Source organism: Lissotriton helveticus, chromosome 8, assembly GCF_964261635.1.
Source record: "Lissotriton helveticus chromosome 8, aLisHel1.1, whole genome shotgun sequence".
Taxonomy (NCBI): Eukaryota; Metazoa; Chordata; class Amphibia; order Caudata; family Salamandridae; genus Lissotriton; species Lissotriton helveticus.
This window is the reverse complement of record NC_136069.1, coordinates 98,815,992-98,831,389: the sequence shown is the minus strand read 5'-3', so window position 1 is coordinate 98,831,389 and position 15,398 is coordinate 98,815,992. Positions and strand designations below refer to the sequence as shown.

The 15,398-nt window shown below is 52.1% G+C and overlaps 1 protein-coding gene across 1 annotated transcript in view; it reads left to right on the top strand.

Moving 5' to 3' along the window:
• ILDR1 (immunoglobulin like domain containing receptor 1) overlaps positions 1 to 15,398 on the top strand; it is a 270,205-nt gene that overhangs the window by 149,955 nt on the left and 104,852 nt on the right.

Sequence of the window (15,398 nt, the reverse complement as noted above, 5' to 3'; positions counted from 1 at the left end):
ACGACCCCCAAAATATTCCATTAGTGCTTATGTAGTTAGGTGCTATAATGGCTTTAATTCCTACCCCCGCTTAAAAAAGAGCTCAAGCTGCTCCTTAACAAATACTGGGCTCTTAATTACTTGGACACTGTCCTTCAACTCCCACTCTGCCTTATGCAGTTCTATCCCATCCTATCACTCCCACTCTATTATCTTCGATCTGTTGTTTAACCTTGATCTTCCATGTTTTGCACCATCTAAATTCTGCGCCACATGTGCTAATTGTCTATCTTATTATTTCAAAAGTGCCCGTGCTATATTTCAACTGAGTCTGATATATAACTTGTAAAGTGCTCTGATACTCCTGGATCCAGCCAGCGCTATATGTAAATGTAAATGTAGTATACTTGCATAGCGCACGAATCAGACCCCAGCTGGGGTATCCCGGCGCTTGTACGAATACCGCTGTGGAACCCTTCCTGGCTTTTCCCTGTGAAGTGCCCACTCCTGGGCACCCCCAAGGTGAAGCCAGGCATCCTAGCGTTGAGGGGGCCGTTGTGGAGATTAAGCAAGCTATTGCCCAGAGTTGCAGAGTGGGACCCATGATTAGAATAGGCACCAAGGCGAGAATTATCAGGTCCGAGGAAATTGAGCCCAAGACTGCCGAGGCGGGAATTGAACCCTGGTCCCGGGCTAGACCTCTGCATCAGGGTCTGCCGCTCTAACCATTGAGCCACACTTCTCCACAAAAATCTTTTAAATAAATAAAATAAATAAATAAAGTGTTCGTCCATGGAGAAAGATCCCAAACTCATCAGTTCTGAGCTCTTTTACTGGAGTTGATTCTAGTTCTGAACAAAGCCGATTCCCACACTTGAGGGTCACTAGAATGTGGCAGCCATGCAGAAGTGACACCGTTTGTGTAAGGGCTCTGAGCCATCTTTCCTTTCTCGTTTTTTAAAGCCCTGGGTTCCAGTCTAGTGAGTTCATTTGGCCTGAACCAAGTCTGCAGCACCCAGGCCAAACCAGCAACCCTGCAGCCGGAACTGGCCCAGGGCCTGTAGTCCATGTTTTCCTAGGAAGTTACCGGACACTGGCCAGGAGCCATCCTTCACTCCAGCTGATCCCAAAGTATTTTCAGATGCAGAAGGGTTTCCGGAAGTGGATTTGTGGTTGGCACCAATTGATGTCAAAGTATTTAAGGTGCCCGATCAGGTGGGTGTTCCTTGTTGTGATGGCACCCGCTGGGTTGCTCAGCATTGCGCACAATTTATAGCATAGGAAAGAAGTCGCAAACATTATCTCAAATAATTCATTAACTCGAAGTCTCTGAGGCTAACTACATTTTGGTCTCTTTTTCATTCAACACATTTTCTGTGCTTTACTGCATGTGAGAGTCTGACCAGATCTATCAATCAATCAATCAATCATGTCACTTGTAAAGCGCACTACTTACCCGTGAGGGTCTCAAGGCGCTTGGGGAGGGGGGGGGGGTCAGTGGCATAACTAACCTTGAGGGGGCCCCCCTGCAGGATACGTGAAGGGCCCCCCCTCCGAACTCAATCTAGAGCTCCCCAGCAGAAGTGCGGTGCTGACGAGGCCCCCCGCACCGCGGGGGCTGCAGGGGCCTGTGTTACGCCCTTGGGAGGGGAAGAGGGGGGTGAATAACAGATGTTCATTGTTACTCAACTCAATGGTACTCATTTTTTTTTATCAACCCCAGAAAGGATGAAAGGCTGAGTGGATCCGCTGGGAAATGAACCTGTGAGCCCCTGCAGTGGATGCATTAGTCCGCTAAGCAACTAGACCGGGCCAATGTGAGTCTGACCAGATCTTTAGACAACAGTACCTAACCTGGGCGGTTCCAGGGGCGGCTCTAGGCTCATGGTGGCCCTGGGCAGGGAGCGTAGGTAGGGGGCCCCGGAAGAGGGGGTCCGGGCGGGGCAGAGCCCCCAGAGCTCAGGAAGGTGTTTTAATAAAACGTCCACAAAAGGCGTAGATGACCAGCACCTGCTGCTGCTCCTACCCTTCCGAATTCGTCTCAGACCGATAACTTTTAGGAGGATGAGGGTATTGTGACACACGACGTGGCCAGCAGTGGGTAGGGAAAAAATAAGCCAATCGGGAACCAGGAGGAACGCAGGTGCGAAAGCCAGTGAAGAAGGGGTGGTCAGGGTGTTTTGAAGTGGAACAGAGCCGGAGGCCGGCAAATCCCTGCCAGGGGCCACCACGCAAATATCAATCAATCAATCAATGACACTTATAGAGCGCGCTACATACCCGTAGGGTCTCAAGGCGCTTAGGGGAGGGGGGGGTGCCGCTACTGCTCGAACAGCCAGGTCTTCAGCTTCTTCCTGAAGGAGAGGTGGTCTTGGGTCAGGCGCAGGTCGGTCGGGAGGGAGTTCCAGGTCTTGGCGGCCAGGTCGGAGAATGACCTTCCTCCTGTGGTTGCTCTTCGGATGCGGGGGACGGCGGCGAGGGCGTGGTTAGCTGAACGGAGGTGGCGTTTGGGAGCATAGAAGTTGATCCGGCTGTTGAGGTAGCTCGGGCCTTGGTCGTGTAGGGCTTTGTGTGCGTGGGTGAGGAGACGGAAGGTGATTCTCTTGTTGACGGGGAGCCAGTGCAGGTCTCTCAGATGTCCGGAGATGTGGCTGTGTCGTGGGATGTCGAGGATGAGTCTGGCTGAGGCGTTCTGGATCCGCTGGAGTCTCTTCTGGAGCTTGGCGGTGGTACCGGCGTAGAGGGCGTTGCCGTAGTCCAGTCGGCTAGTGACGAGGGCCTGGGTGACGGTCTTCCTGGTCTCGGTGGGGATCCACCAGAAGATCTTCCGTAGCATGCGTAGGATGTTGAAGCACGCCGAGGAGACGTTGTTGACTTGCCTGGTCATGGAGAGGGAGGAGTCCAGGATGAAGCCCAGGTTGCGTGCATGGTCTGTCGGTTTGGGTGCGGTGCCCAGGGCGGGAGGCCACCAGGAGTCGTCCCAGGCGGAGGGTGAAGAGCCCAGGATGAGGACCTCCGTCTTGTCCGAGTTCAGTTTCAGGCGGCTGGTCGTCATCCACTCGGCTACCTCTTTCATCCCTTCGTGTAGGTTGGCTCTGGCGGTGGCGGGGTCGTTGGTCAGGGAGAGGATCAGCTGGGTGTCGGCGTAGGAGATTATGCTGAGGTTGTGTTGGCGTGCGATGGCCGCGAGGGGGCTCATGTAGACGTTGAAGAGGGTGGAGCTCAGAGAGGATCCTTGAGGGACGCCGCAGATGACTTCGGAGGCCTCTGACTTGTAAGGTGGTAGGCGGACTCTCTGTGTTCTTCCATCGAGGAAGGAGATGATCCATTCCAGCGCCTTGTCCTGGATTCCGACGTTGCTGAGGCGCTGTACTAGGGTGCGGTGGCAGACAGTGTCGAATGCTGCGGAGAGGTCTAGGAGGATGAGGGCCGCTGTTTCTCCGTTGTCCATCAGGGCTCGGATGTCATCGGTGGCGGCGATGAGGGCGGTCTCGGTGCTGTGATTGGCTCGGAAGCCGGACTGTGAGGGGTCGAGGGATCCATTCGTCTCGAGGAAGGCGGCCATCTGCTTGTTGACGGTCTTCTCGATGACTTTGGCTGGAAACGGGAGGAGCGAGATGGGGCGGTAGTTCTTGAGTTCGGTGGGGTCCGCTGTTGGTTTCTTGAGTAGAGCGCTGAGTTCGGCGTGCTTCCAGCTCTCAGGGAAGGTGGCGGTGTCGAAGGATGTGTTGATGATGTCTCGCAGGTGGGGTGCGATGACAGCGTCGGCCTTGTTGAAGACGTGGTGAGGGCAGGGGTCGGTCGGTGATCCGGAGTGGATGGAGTTCATCGTGCGGATGGTGTCTTCGGTGCTGATCGGGGTCCAGGCGTGGAGGGTGGTGGTGGAGGGTGGTTGTTCGGTCATGGTGAGCGTTGGTTGTTTGTTGAAGCTGTTGTGTATGTCCGCGATCTTGTTGTGGAAGTAAGAAGCGAGGGAGTCGCAGAGGTCTTGCGATGGGGTGATGTCGTTGTTTCCTGCGCTGGGGTTGGATAGCTCTTTCACGATGTTGAAGAGTTCCTTGCTGTTGTGTGCGTTGTTGTCCAGCCGGTCCTTGAATGCAGTTTTCTTGGCGGCGCGGATCAGCTGGTGGTGCTTCCGAGTGGCCAGTTTGAGGGTGGTCCTGTTGTCCGGTGTAGGTTCCCTTCTCCAGACTTTCTCGAGGGCTCGGCAGTTCTTCTTGGAGCTCTTGAGTTCGTCGGAGAACCACGGGGCTTTCTTGCTGCCGGGTCTGCTGGGCGGGGTCCTCAGCGGGGCGAGCTCGTCCGCGCAGATGCTGATCCACTTCGTGAGGTTGTCGGCGGCCTGGCTGGGGTTCGCTGAGCTGGCAGGAGGGTGCTGGCTCAGGGAGGTGGCGAGCTGGTCTGCTGTGATCTTGTTCCAGCTTCTGCGGGCGGCCTGTTGCTGGTGGTGGTGGGTCGTCGTTCTCTTGAAGGTGAAGTGGACGCAGCTGTGGTCCGTCCAGTGGAGTTCTGTGGCGTGGCTGAAGGCGACGTCTTTGCTGGATGAGAAGACGGCGTCGAGTGTGTGTCCGGCGAGGTGGGTGGGGGTGGACACCAGCTGCTTGAGTCCAAGATTGGCGAGGTTGTCGAGCAGGGTGCTGGTGTTGCGGTCGTTGTTGTTCTCCAGATGGAAGTTGAGGTCCCCCAGGAGGATGTAGTCAGCGGAGGGGAGGGCATGCGGGCTGACGAAGTCGGCGATGTCCTCGCTGAATTGTGTGCGTGGTCCCGGAGGTCGGTAGATCAGGGTGCCTCTAAGGGTGGTGGTCGGGTTGGTGTGGATCTGGAAATGCAGGTGTTCGGCGCTGGTCAGGGTGTTGTCGGTGCTGGTCGTGAGACGGATGGTGTTCTTGTGGATGATGGCGATGCCTCCTCCCATCTGGTTGGCGTTGCGGTCCCTCCGGACGATCTTGTAGCCCTCTGGGATGGCGATGGCGATGTCGGGGGCTGAAGAGGCGTTCATCCAGGTCTCCGTGAGGAAGGCAACGTCAGGGGCTGTGGCGTCTAGGAGGTTCCAGAGTTCGATGGCGTGTCTGTGGACGGAGCGGGTGTTGAGCAGGATGCACTTGAGGTGGGTGCTGCTGGTGTTCGACTTGGCGGGTGCTGGTGCGAGGCAGGTCCGTATGCAGGTGAACTTGCAGGCGTGGCAGCTGAACGGTCCGTGGGTGCGTCGTGGGGTGGCTTGGTGGCATTCTGGGCGTCGGCCGGTGTTGAGTGCGATGAGGGTGGCGGCGGAGTACGTCAGGCGGGTCGGTCGGGGTCTTCGTGGGCCAGGGGCCAGGGCGCAAATATGTATCCATCCTCCGAATATTATTATATTAAGGATATATATTGGCGTGGTGGCCCCTGGGGTTTGGCAGGTGCACAGCTTGCACATGCCTAAGGCCGCCCCTGGGGGTTTTGTTTCTGTGCTTCAACGCAGGTAACACGCTCCTTGTCCCGTCTAGTGCTCAGACATAACCTCTGCTGTGACTAGCATGTCACAGATGAAATCCTTGGTATTAAAGTTCACCCTTGCCATGTCCCGGCCGCGGCTACTCTCCTGACGCTTCTTGTGATCTTCAGGAACTTGCTGGCTGCACAGGTGACTCACTTGAACCGCGTTCAGTTCCTTCGGACTAGAAACATTTAGTCTATTGACTACAGACTATCCGGGCCCTGGAAGCGGCCCCCAACCTCTGCTGCAGCCTGCCCCCTCTCTCACGCCTCGCCGAGTGATGCCTCTTTCAGCGCGCGCTGCCTGATTTCTCCCGGGGCCGAGGCCGCGTGCGCAGAGCTGCTGGATGTAACTGCGCGCGCTGACCCTGGCAATGCATGGATTACCCGGAGGGGCTGGAGAGAGCTGCTCTGCATGCCAATAGCCATAGGATGCATTATTTACCGATCTAGAGGCCGTGGCTTCAATATCAGAAATGTACCTATTACAGAAGGATTGCCTTACCCAGTCCAGATCCGTTCTGTAACCTCTCCACCCCCGCACACCTCTAACCCGTGGGCGCAGTGGCTGACCACAGCCTCCTCCCTACACTCCAGAGATCTTCCATTACCAGCCTCACTTGCCCATCCAATGCCCGCTTAAGTACCAGGCAATCCCTCTTGATATACATCCCACTCCCCTCTACCTCAGTCTACCTCAATCAACTCTACCACCGTCTACCCCACTCCAATCTACCTCACTCTAATCTACCCCAATCTACTCCACTCCAGTCTACCCCAATTCAATCTAACCTACTTCAATCTACCACGCTAATCCTCTCAACACCCCCACTCCAATTTTACCCTACACCTCCACTCAAATCTAACCTAATCCACCCCACTCCATTCTACCCCACTCCCTTTACACCAATCTGCCCCACTCTACCCCATTTTACTGTACCCCAAATGTACCCCACTCCAATCTACCCTTCCCCTCCCCACTCCACTCCATTAACTTTTAGCCATTCTGAGCATCAGCCACACTGGTGTACATGATGGCTATAACTCCTTGCCAAAGCCAATAGGTCTTGCATTGGCTTTGCCAATACTGGTTATGTATGTATGCATGCAGGCTTCGTTCCCACATAACCGCTGCCTTTCGCTTGGTTCTTTGGTTTTGCTCCAACTGTGGGTAACTTTTATTAAAATATCCTTTTGTTTAAATTACACTCTGCACTATGCTGCCACTGGGCTTCTTCCAGGATGATTGTGATGCCCGAGGAGGCGGGTCTAGTTTACTTCCGGGTAGCCGCTGCCTGAATAGCCTCATTCGCTCACATGAAAAGGGGGGGCCCTCGGCCCCCCCGCACGCATGGCGGCGCGGCGACCGTCGCCCCCACTCTCTCCGTTGTTGCCATTCGGCGGTGGGGGCGTGCCCTGGGGGGCGCGGCCCACCGCCGATTGGCTGGTGGCCCCCTTGACCCGGATCCTGGGAAGTGGGTCCGGGTCAGGGGGGGCGGGCTAGAGGAGGGGCCACCTGGCCCCTCTGGAATAAAGAGATAGGGAGCGCCCAGGAGACCCCCTTGTCCCTGGACGCTCCCTCGCCGAAACGGTGTGCCCCGCGCTCGGGGCTTCTTTGTTTTGTTAACAATTTTGTTTGTTTTACAGGTCCGCGTTTATAAGTGGGAGAGACCGGTTTTTGTGCGATTCTTGTCGAGGGAGAGGAGCCGGAGCAAGATTCAGCGCGGGAAACTCGTTGCACATCGCTTTCTTTCTGGGGCCCGGCGTTTGCTACCCGAGCCGCGCTAGGAGCGCCAGGAGCTGAAAGCTGCCGGGAGCATCGCTTTACCGGTCGCGGAGCAGCGAGGGCGAGAGGCCGTTTTGCGGAGCGTGGTAGAGGCCACTTGAAGCCTCGTGAGGTATTGTACGGGGCGGGGGGGGGGGTTGTTGGAACAGATACGGACCTTGTAGCTCGGTTCAGCAAGCGTTGGTCTTCAGCGCTCTATATGCATTGGGTGGGGGTTCGATCCTCCTGTTTACAAGAAAGGTAAAAGAAAAAGGGCATACATAGGAATGTACAAGAATATTTATAAAATGATAAAGTTACGCAGGTGAAGCCCGGTTGCGCTCTCTTGTAGGGGGTTAATAAAGTGGTGTTCGGTAATTTCCTCAAAGTGCATGGAATACATTTAAGTGAGACTGCACGCTAAATGGATAACGAGACCACAGTTGTTAAGCGTTCTCATGAGGCAAAACTCGAGAACTGGTTCGCAGGTATTGCTTATAGATGCTCTTTGTATTCCTTCTGAGTGATACATAGGGGAGCCTGTGAAGGAACATCTAATTTGCGATATTTTCTTAAATAAGTGATGGTCAGTGCATGTTACTTATGTGTTTATCAAGTTTCGTGAAGTCTGAATGATATGATGTGTTTTTTCTTGCGCACAGTCCTGACTTTTGGCTCACAGCGATAGCCTTAATTTATTTGTGGACCTTTCTAGAAGGGAACTGCCATAGCTCGTTATATTTAATTGCGCGCAAGTTTAATTTGAAGAGCAGCCTTTCTGCAGCATATGGCTACAGGATGTATTACTTTTCGGATTCTGTTTATGCCTTTAAATAGGCACGATGTACTGAAATGTGTTATGTGCATAATAACGGAACACGCGCTCACAAATGACATCAGAAAGATCGAATGCTTGCTTTTTAATTTTCTCCCGGCCTCACCGCTAGCTTCTAATAAAGTCTGTTTGCCTCTATAATGTTAGATTGTGGGAGGGAGGTGGACGTAGCTTTGCAAATACTCCGAGCGGCTATTTTTCACTTAAGTCTGTTCGAATTAATTTTACTCCCAAGCTGTTCATCAGAGGGTTCCTCATAAACCTGAGCGATTTGCAGGAACACTATGTGACCTTTGGAAAGGGGGGCTATTTGTTTAGTTTTATTCTCTCAATGTTGGAGCACTCTTAAATAAATCACAGCACTACATCCAGAGAGTCATTTCTAGGAGCTAACACGGATGCGCCATAGGAGGCAACATCACTCTCTACAGCTCGGAAGGAATTAGAAACGCCTCTGTGCGCCCTTTTATTTATGAATCAAAAAACGACAAAACGGCGTTTGTGGCATAGGGGTCTTCAATTTCATCTTGCTCCCTGCTTTGCGGCGGCTCTTCAGGTAGCGATCTCGAAGTGCGTGTGTCTTTGCTAATTTCCAAACCAAGCTCGTCAGGTAGCAGAAAGGGCGCAGGGGTAAACAATGACAGGTTTACAGGTTACAAGAGAGAACACGGGACAATTAGAGGTATAATACTGCAATATAGGCTTGACACACAGACGCAGGAACAAAAGCCACGTGGGCAATGGTGGCACTTATGCAGGTACCAAAGCCGACAATAATGTGAGAGGTACAAGCCTTGGCAAAGCCAACAGTTCTGCCTTTACAGCAGTGACCCTAGCAGAAGCACACATGCCAGGAGACGATTGCACGCAATGGCGTGTTAAGGCTAGATCTTGGGGTGCTAGGAGGGTAGCATTTCAACCCCGTAGGGTGGTAGTCTATCGGCTGTTTCCCCAAATAGGCACATGTCCCGTCAGGCAATACGGTTTCAGCTAGCAATGCGTCAGTTTCACGCACCATTACTACCTAAATAAATAGAGGCCAATTAACGCAAAAGTGTGATTTATTTATTTATTCAAAGTTTTATATAGCGCGAACAAGACCCTTACAGATATCAGAGCGCTTCACAATGACAGGGAAGGGGCAGTAGGAAAGAACAGAGGCAAGGGGAACAATGTAGTAGTCACTAACATGAAAGGATAATAATAACATACATAAAACGTATCAATGTACAGTCAGGTAAACAAGTAATATAAGACGGCACAAGTCATTGATCCCATTACAGAGTGTTGAATAAACACACACTGGTCTACTGGGGGCCTTATACTGTCGGATTTCTGTCCTTTATGCCCATTCTAGCGCACAATACTGTAGTGCAGACCGTGAGAATTGCCCAGGGCACAAGAAAAATCTGGAGTAGGCAATGGTGGCATTTGGGCACGTATCAAAGGCAATCAGAATGCGAGAGGTACAAGCTTTGGCAAAACCAAAGTTCGGACTCCAAGGGAGTGACCATGGCATCCCACCTAAAGCCCAGTCCGTGGGAGCGAGGATGGTACTATGATGCGATACCCCGGGTGGTAATACCACGTGCAAGGCGCGTCATCAGGGCATTGTGGTCCATGGGTTGTTTGTTAGGGAAGGCCACACCTAAATAGGGGCTTGAAGGCAGTTAGGACGATGGTCACCACGCTGATTGGCCTCTCCTGTCCGTTGCTCATTTGGTGCTGGGCTTCCCGGATAGCAATTGGGGCAAGCACATCTTTTATTAGGGGTGTTATGATTAGTCGCTAGCATGGGTTTGTGATATTAACCCCTAACGTCCTAGAGGTGAGTGGGCCTCGGTGCTGTATGTTCGATTAGGTGAACATAATTGAAATGTTACATGATAGTGTCTCATTCCTGCAATAGGCAGTAGTGTTAAACTGGGCTGGCCACTGCATTGTCAATGCCTGAAACAAACGCATGAACTGACAACGATGAGCAATATAGACTCACCTTTGCAAACGGGTCAGACAAACAGCCACGGCCTCAATTAATTTAAATTCACATGAGCATGGCACTGGGCCGTCCGTAGCCTCACCTGGCGAACTTTAGGCATGTCCATTCCTCCATTGCATGCCTGCCTGGGTCCCCATAACAGGATGGTGGTAAGTTTGGGGTTGGGGGACCACGACTGAGAGACCGTCCTCCCATGGTGATTCTATTGAAACACGGGCAGATTGGGGGTGCCGTCTAGGCACATAGGACATTCGAGTGCCATTCCAAATTAGGCTCTATGCGCAACGCACAGATCCTGGAACATGACCCTCGGCATAATAAGGAACTGGAACAAGTGTTTAAGCAAGGGGATGGATGCGCCCGGGGGCTGGGACAGAGCTGTAACTCACCGAGGTTTGTAATGGCAGGGAACACGGGCCAGGGGTGGTTTGGATAACGTCAGGCGAAGTTTGGACGGTAGGTAACTTCGTAGGGGCCCTGAGTGTTTTCTTTTTGTTTTGTTTTTAGCAAGGATAGGATTGGTTCCTTCACTGGGCTGGCAGTGTGTTTGGTATTGACAGTAGGTACCCAGGGGGGGGGGGGGGGGAGCTATGGCATTTACTGGAGCCTACAGGCTTATTCTTGGCCAGGGTTATACTAATAGGCACCACACGGTAGCATGGAGTCAAATGCGCTACGGGTATCACAAGCTGATGCTGCTGACCACTCGCAACGGCGAGTAAGGTGGGGAGTGCACCCGGTGTTCATCTCAGCTAAAGCCTAGCATCGGAGGGCATTGAATGCAGACGGGTGGGGCAGCTTTCGTTAAGAAGCCAGATACTTTACCTGAATATACAATATTATTGCACGGCATTTCACAATGTGTATTGTTCTGGAGTAACAATGGAGGGGCTATTGCATTCAGGGTGGACTACTGGTCTAAGCTTTCATGAAGATCGTACTACCAGGCATCCTTAGGTAGCCCTAATGTAAATGTAAGCAAGTAGCATAAGAGCCTAGAGTACATGGAATGCAGGCATGTGTGGATCGACTTGGGGTATGAAGTCAGGAACATTACCTAAATATACAGTACGATTCCACGGCATTTCACACTACATGGTCCTGGAGTAACAATGGATGGGCTATAGCATTCACTATGGACCACAGGTCTAAGCTTTCATGCACCCTTAGGTAGCCCTAACGTGAATGTCCGCAAGTTGCGCAAGCTGTCGCTGTACTGTACTGCACACGAATGAGTACTCATCTGGCGCTAATGTTATCTAAAACTTAGCAAGTGATGGTAATGTAAGGCGGGCTCGTGTACACCAGTTATCGGCAGAAACACTAATGCTTTGTGTTTATCTTTTCCATCTATGTATGGCCGGGTCCATGGTGGATACCTGGAGTGCTCCACATCACAACAGCTGCAACAGGTGGCCAGCCCACGGGATGCTTACGTCAGTCACGGCTGGGTCCATGGCGGATATCTGAGGGGTGCCCCACACCGCAACATCAGCAGCGGGTGGACGTCAAAAGGGAAGCATACGTCGAGAAAGAGGACACCCAAGGGCCCAAGGAGTGCTGGCAGGTGTAAGTGCTACCCATTCCCTAAGGTGGAAGTGGGATTGTCACCCAGGTTTTCTTGGTCTTTTCCTGGTTCTGGGAGTTTCTCAAACCTGTGACGCAGGGGGGGAACTCATCACGGGAAGTGGAGGAGCTACAACGTCCCAGCACAAGCAACGGGCTGGATGCGGGACAGGGAAGATTTGGTTTGGGGGGTCTGTGCCTTGGTCAGTTCAGGAACTTCTTTCAGGGACTCTTAGCTCAGCAGCCCGACCCCCCCGCCGGTGGTGATACTTCACCCAGGGGGGAATGACTTGGCCAAACCTGGGAGGCGAATACTCAGTGATGAGCTAATCTCCACTGCGGGTGGGTCTCCTGGACATCTCATTCTTCTGAAAAGGGGGGTTATGTCCCAACCAGTTTAGTGGATTATTTCCAAGGGCTGTTAGCGCGCCGGCACTTTCCCTCGTCAGTGGTGATACTTCACCTGGGGGAGAATGATTTGGCTAAACTGGGAGAAGCATTCTGATGGAGGAGATTATCTCAACTGCAGGGTAGAGTGCCAGGATCTGCCCGGGTTGCACGGTAGTATGGTCGCAACTCATACCTCTATTGCAGTGGCGGGCGGGGGATTCAGTCAGGGCGTTGAATCACTCGGTAATGAGGATCAACACACAGTTGGACGAGCGGTTTTGAGCCCCCCCCCTGTTGCAGACGATGCCTCATGGCCGTCTCGGGGGTGGACGGTATTACTTGGGGGAGGGAGTGCACTTGAATGAAGCAGGTAACTTCTTGTGGTCTGACAATAACTGGGCCTGGTTGGAGGGATTTCCAGACGGAGGGAGGGAAGGTCCTGGGGTCTGATAATGTCAAGGGCCTGGTTGAAAGGTTTTCCTAAAGTGAGAATTTTCTAGGGTAGGTCGAGGCAGGGGGAGGCCAGATCGTCGGTTAACAATGCTGGCCTGTGGCGGTAAGGTCATTATCGGTGAGCACATATTTTGAGGTCTGAGGGGGCGGGCATCATCCTATGGAGGTTCCCGCCCAGGGGGAGGAGCCTGCGGGCCACTCCCACAACTCCAGGGGCAAGGTAATAGATGCTGCAAAGCAAAGGAGCGCGGGTAGGAGTAGTTCACGCTTTCCTTAGGCTGGTAGCCACCCCGCGCGCGTGGACTCATGACGCCACCGGCGCAGAGTAAGGGCCCTCCTTTAGTGGGTAAATGGAGTTCAGGGCGTAGACCGGGCAATTCCCGGGGTAACACTGCGCATGCGCACATCCAGAGGGGAGGCGCAGCTTGTAGGACCTGACACCGGTAGTGACCCTGCCATATGGCCAGAAATGTACAAAAATTCTAGATGAGGATGTTTAGTATAAGTTAGGTACAACATGTATTAGAGTTTTGTTAAAGTCAGGCTCTCAAACTTGTTGCTAAGAGTATGTACCTAAATGTCCTGCTGAATTTTTGTATAAATTGTTGATTATGCAATTAAAACCTTTTTTAATTTCATACTTTAATAAATACGGCCGGGCGAATAGCGCCCGCCTTCCAAAAAGTAAAGACGTCTCGTGTCCACGTTCCTGGGTATTGGGTGCCGGATTGGGGGGGAGGCGGCAGCTAGTCGCTGACCATGTGAAAAGGGGGGGCCCTCGGCCCCCCCGCACGCATGGCGGCGCGGCGACCGTCGCCCCCACTCTCTCCGTTGTTGCCATTCGGCGGTGGGGGCGTGCCCTGGGGGGCGCGGCCCACCGCCGATTGGCTGGTGGCCCCCTTGACCCGGATCCTGGGAAGTGGGTCCGGGTCAGGGGGGGCGGGCTAGAGGAGGGGCCACCTGGCCCCTCTGGAATAAAGAGATAGGGAGCGCCCAGGAGACCCCCTTGTCCCTGGACGCTCCCTCGCCGAAACGGTGTGCCCCGCGCTCGGGGCTTCTTTGTTTTCCCACCCACCATCCCTTGGAACAAAAAGTTTGGTAACAGTTCTTATCTCTGGTTGAAGGGTCAGTTCTGGATGTACGGTCCACGGGGTTCACAGGGAATAGAGATGAACGGTTGGTGTATTTTGTTGATGCTTTTGTCTAGGAATTTTTTCCCCCTTTTAGCAAGTCATGTGTGAAGTGAACTGTATTTAATGCTATGTGTCTTTAGGCCTTTTTTCCCTTTGTAGCTATGCGTTGATACTGTTTGAAGTGAACTGTATTTAATGCTATGTGTCTTTAGGCCTTTTTTCCCTTTGTAGCTATGCGTTGATACTGTTGGAAGTGAACTGTATTTAATGCTATGTGTCTTTAGGACTTTTTTCCCTTTGTAGCTATACGTTGATACTGTTGAAGTGTACTGTATTTAATGCTATATGTCCTTAGGCCTTTTTTCCCTTTGTAGTTATACGTTGATACTGTTTTATTAGCCAGTGTAGCTGTCCTTTAGAATTTTTTCCCATAGGTCGTCGTATTTATTAGGTATGGGGCATGCGGTAAGGTCATTATCGGTGAGCACATATTTTGAGGTCTGAGGGGGCGGGCATCATCCTATGGAGGTTCCCGCCCAGGGGGAGGAGCCTGCGGGCCACTCCCACAACTCCAGGGGCAAGGTAATAGATGCTGCAAAGCAAAGGAGCGCGGGTAGGAGTAGTTCACGCTTTCCTTAGGCTGGTAGCCACCCCGCGCGCGTGGACTCATGACGCCACCGGCGCAGAGTAAGGGCCCTCCTTTAGTGGGTAAATGGAGTTCAGGGCGTAGACCGGGCAATTCCCGGGGTAACACTGCGCATGCGCACATCCAGAGGGGAGGCGCAGCTTGTAGGACCTGACACCGGTAGTGACCCTGCCATATGGCCAGAAATGTACAAAAATTCTAGATGAGGATGTTTAGTATAAGTTAGGTACAACATGTATTAGAGTTTTGTTAAAGTCAGGCTCTCAAACTTGTTGCTAAGAGTATGTACCTAAATGTCCTGCTGAATTTTTGTATAAATTGTTGATTATGCAATTAAAACCTTTTTTAATTTCATACTTTAATAAATACGGCCGGGCGAATAGCGCCCGCCTTCCAAAAAGTAAAGACGTCTCGTGTCCACGTTCCTGGGTATTGGGTGCCGGATTGGGGGGGAGGCGGCAGCTAGTCGCTGACCATGTTACAATCTACCCTTCTCTTGCTGTCCCGCCAAACATTCCCCCCTCTGAAGGCTCCCCACTCCTGTGACTGCTTCATTTTAACTAAAAGTTCCTCTATTCAGTTGACCGTGGTCAACTTCTGGCTTGTAAATGACTGCTCCCCTAAAGGGGTCATCAGTGCATGATACTTAAAAAGGCTGTAGGGGGAATTGTTTGCTAATATACTGGTGGTGTTCACATTCATGGCAACGTGTTTTACACTTTAAAACCAAGGTGTCCAATGCACTTTCAACGAGTTTGATGAATGCCAGACCTCCAGGGTAAATTTGTGTACAATAAATTGAAATGGGGGATATGTACATAGTCCATGACGGATCTGACCCTACCAGCCTACACTGGATCAGTGCTTAATTTGAGCTGGTTGTTTCCAGTGCTTTGCACCGGCACTTTGTCAACACGGGCACTCATGAATGCCTGCCACACGTTGGCGCTGTTTGTCTAATTTTGTGAGGAGTACAACCATTGTTGTTTAATAAGCCAACATACTTTTAAAATGATTAATACCTGCCACCCAAACCAAAAGAATAGCTCAGACATCAGGTATTGTAATAATAATAATTGTATTGCACGATTAATTAAAATGTTACAATTAAAACAATCTTCGATACACACCATTTCAAACCTATCAATCAATCTAAAATT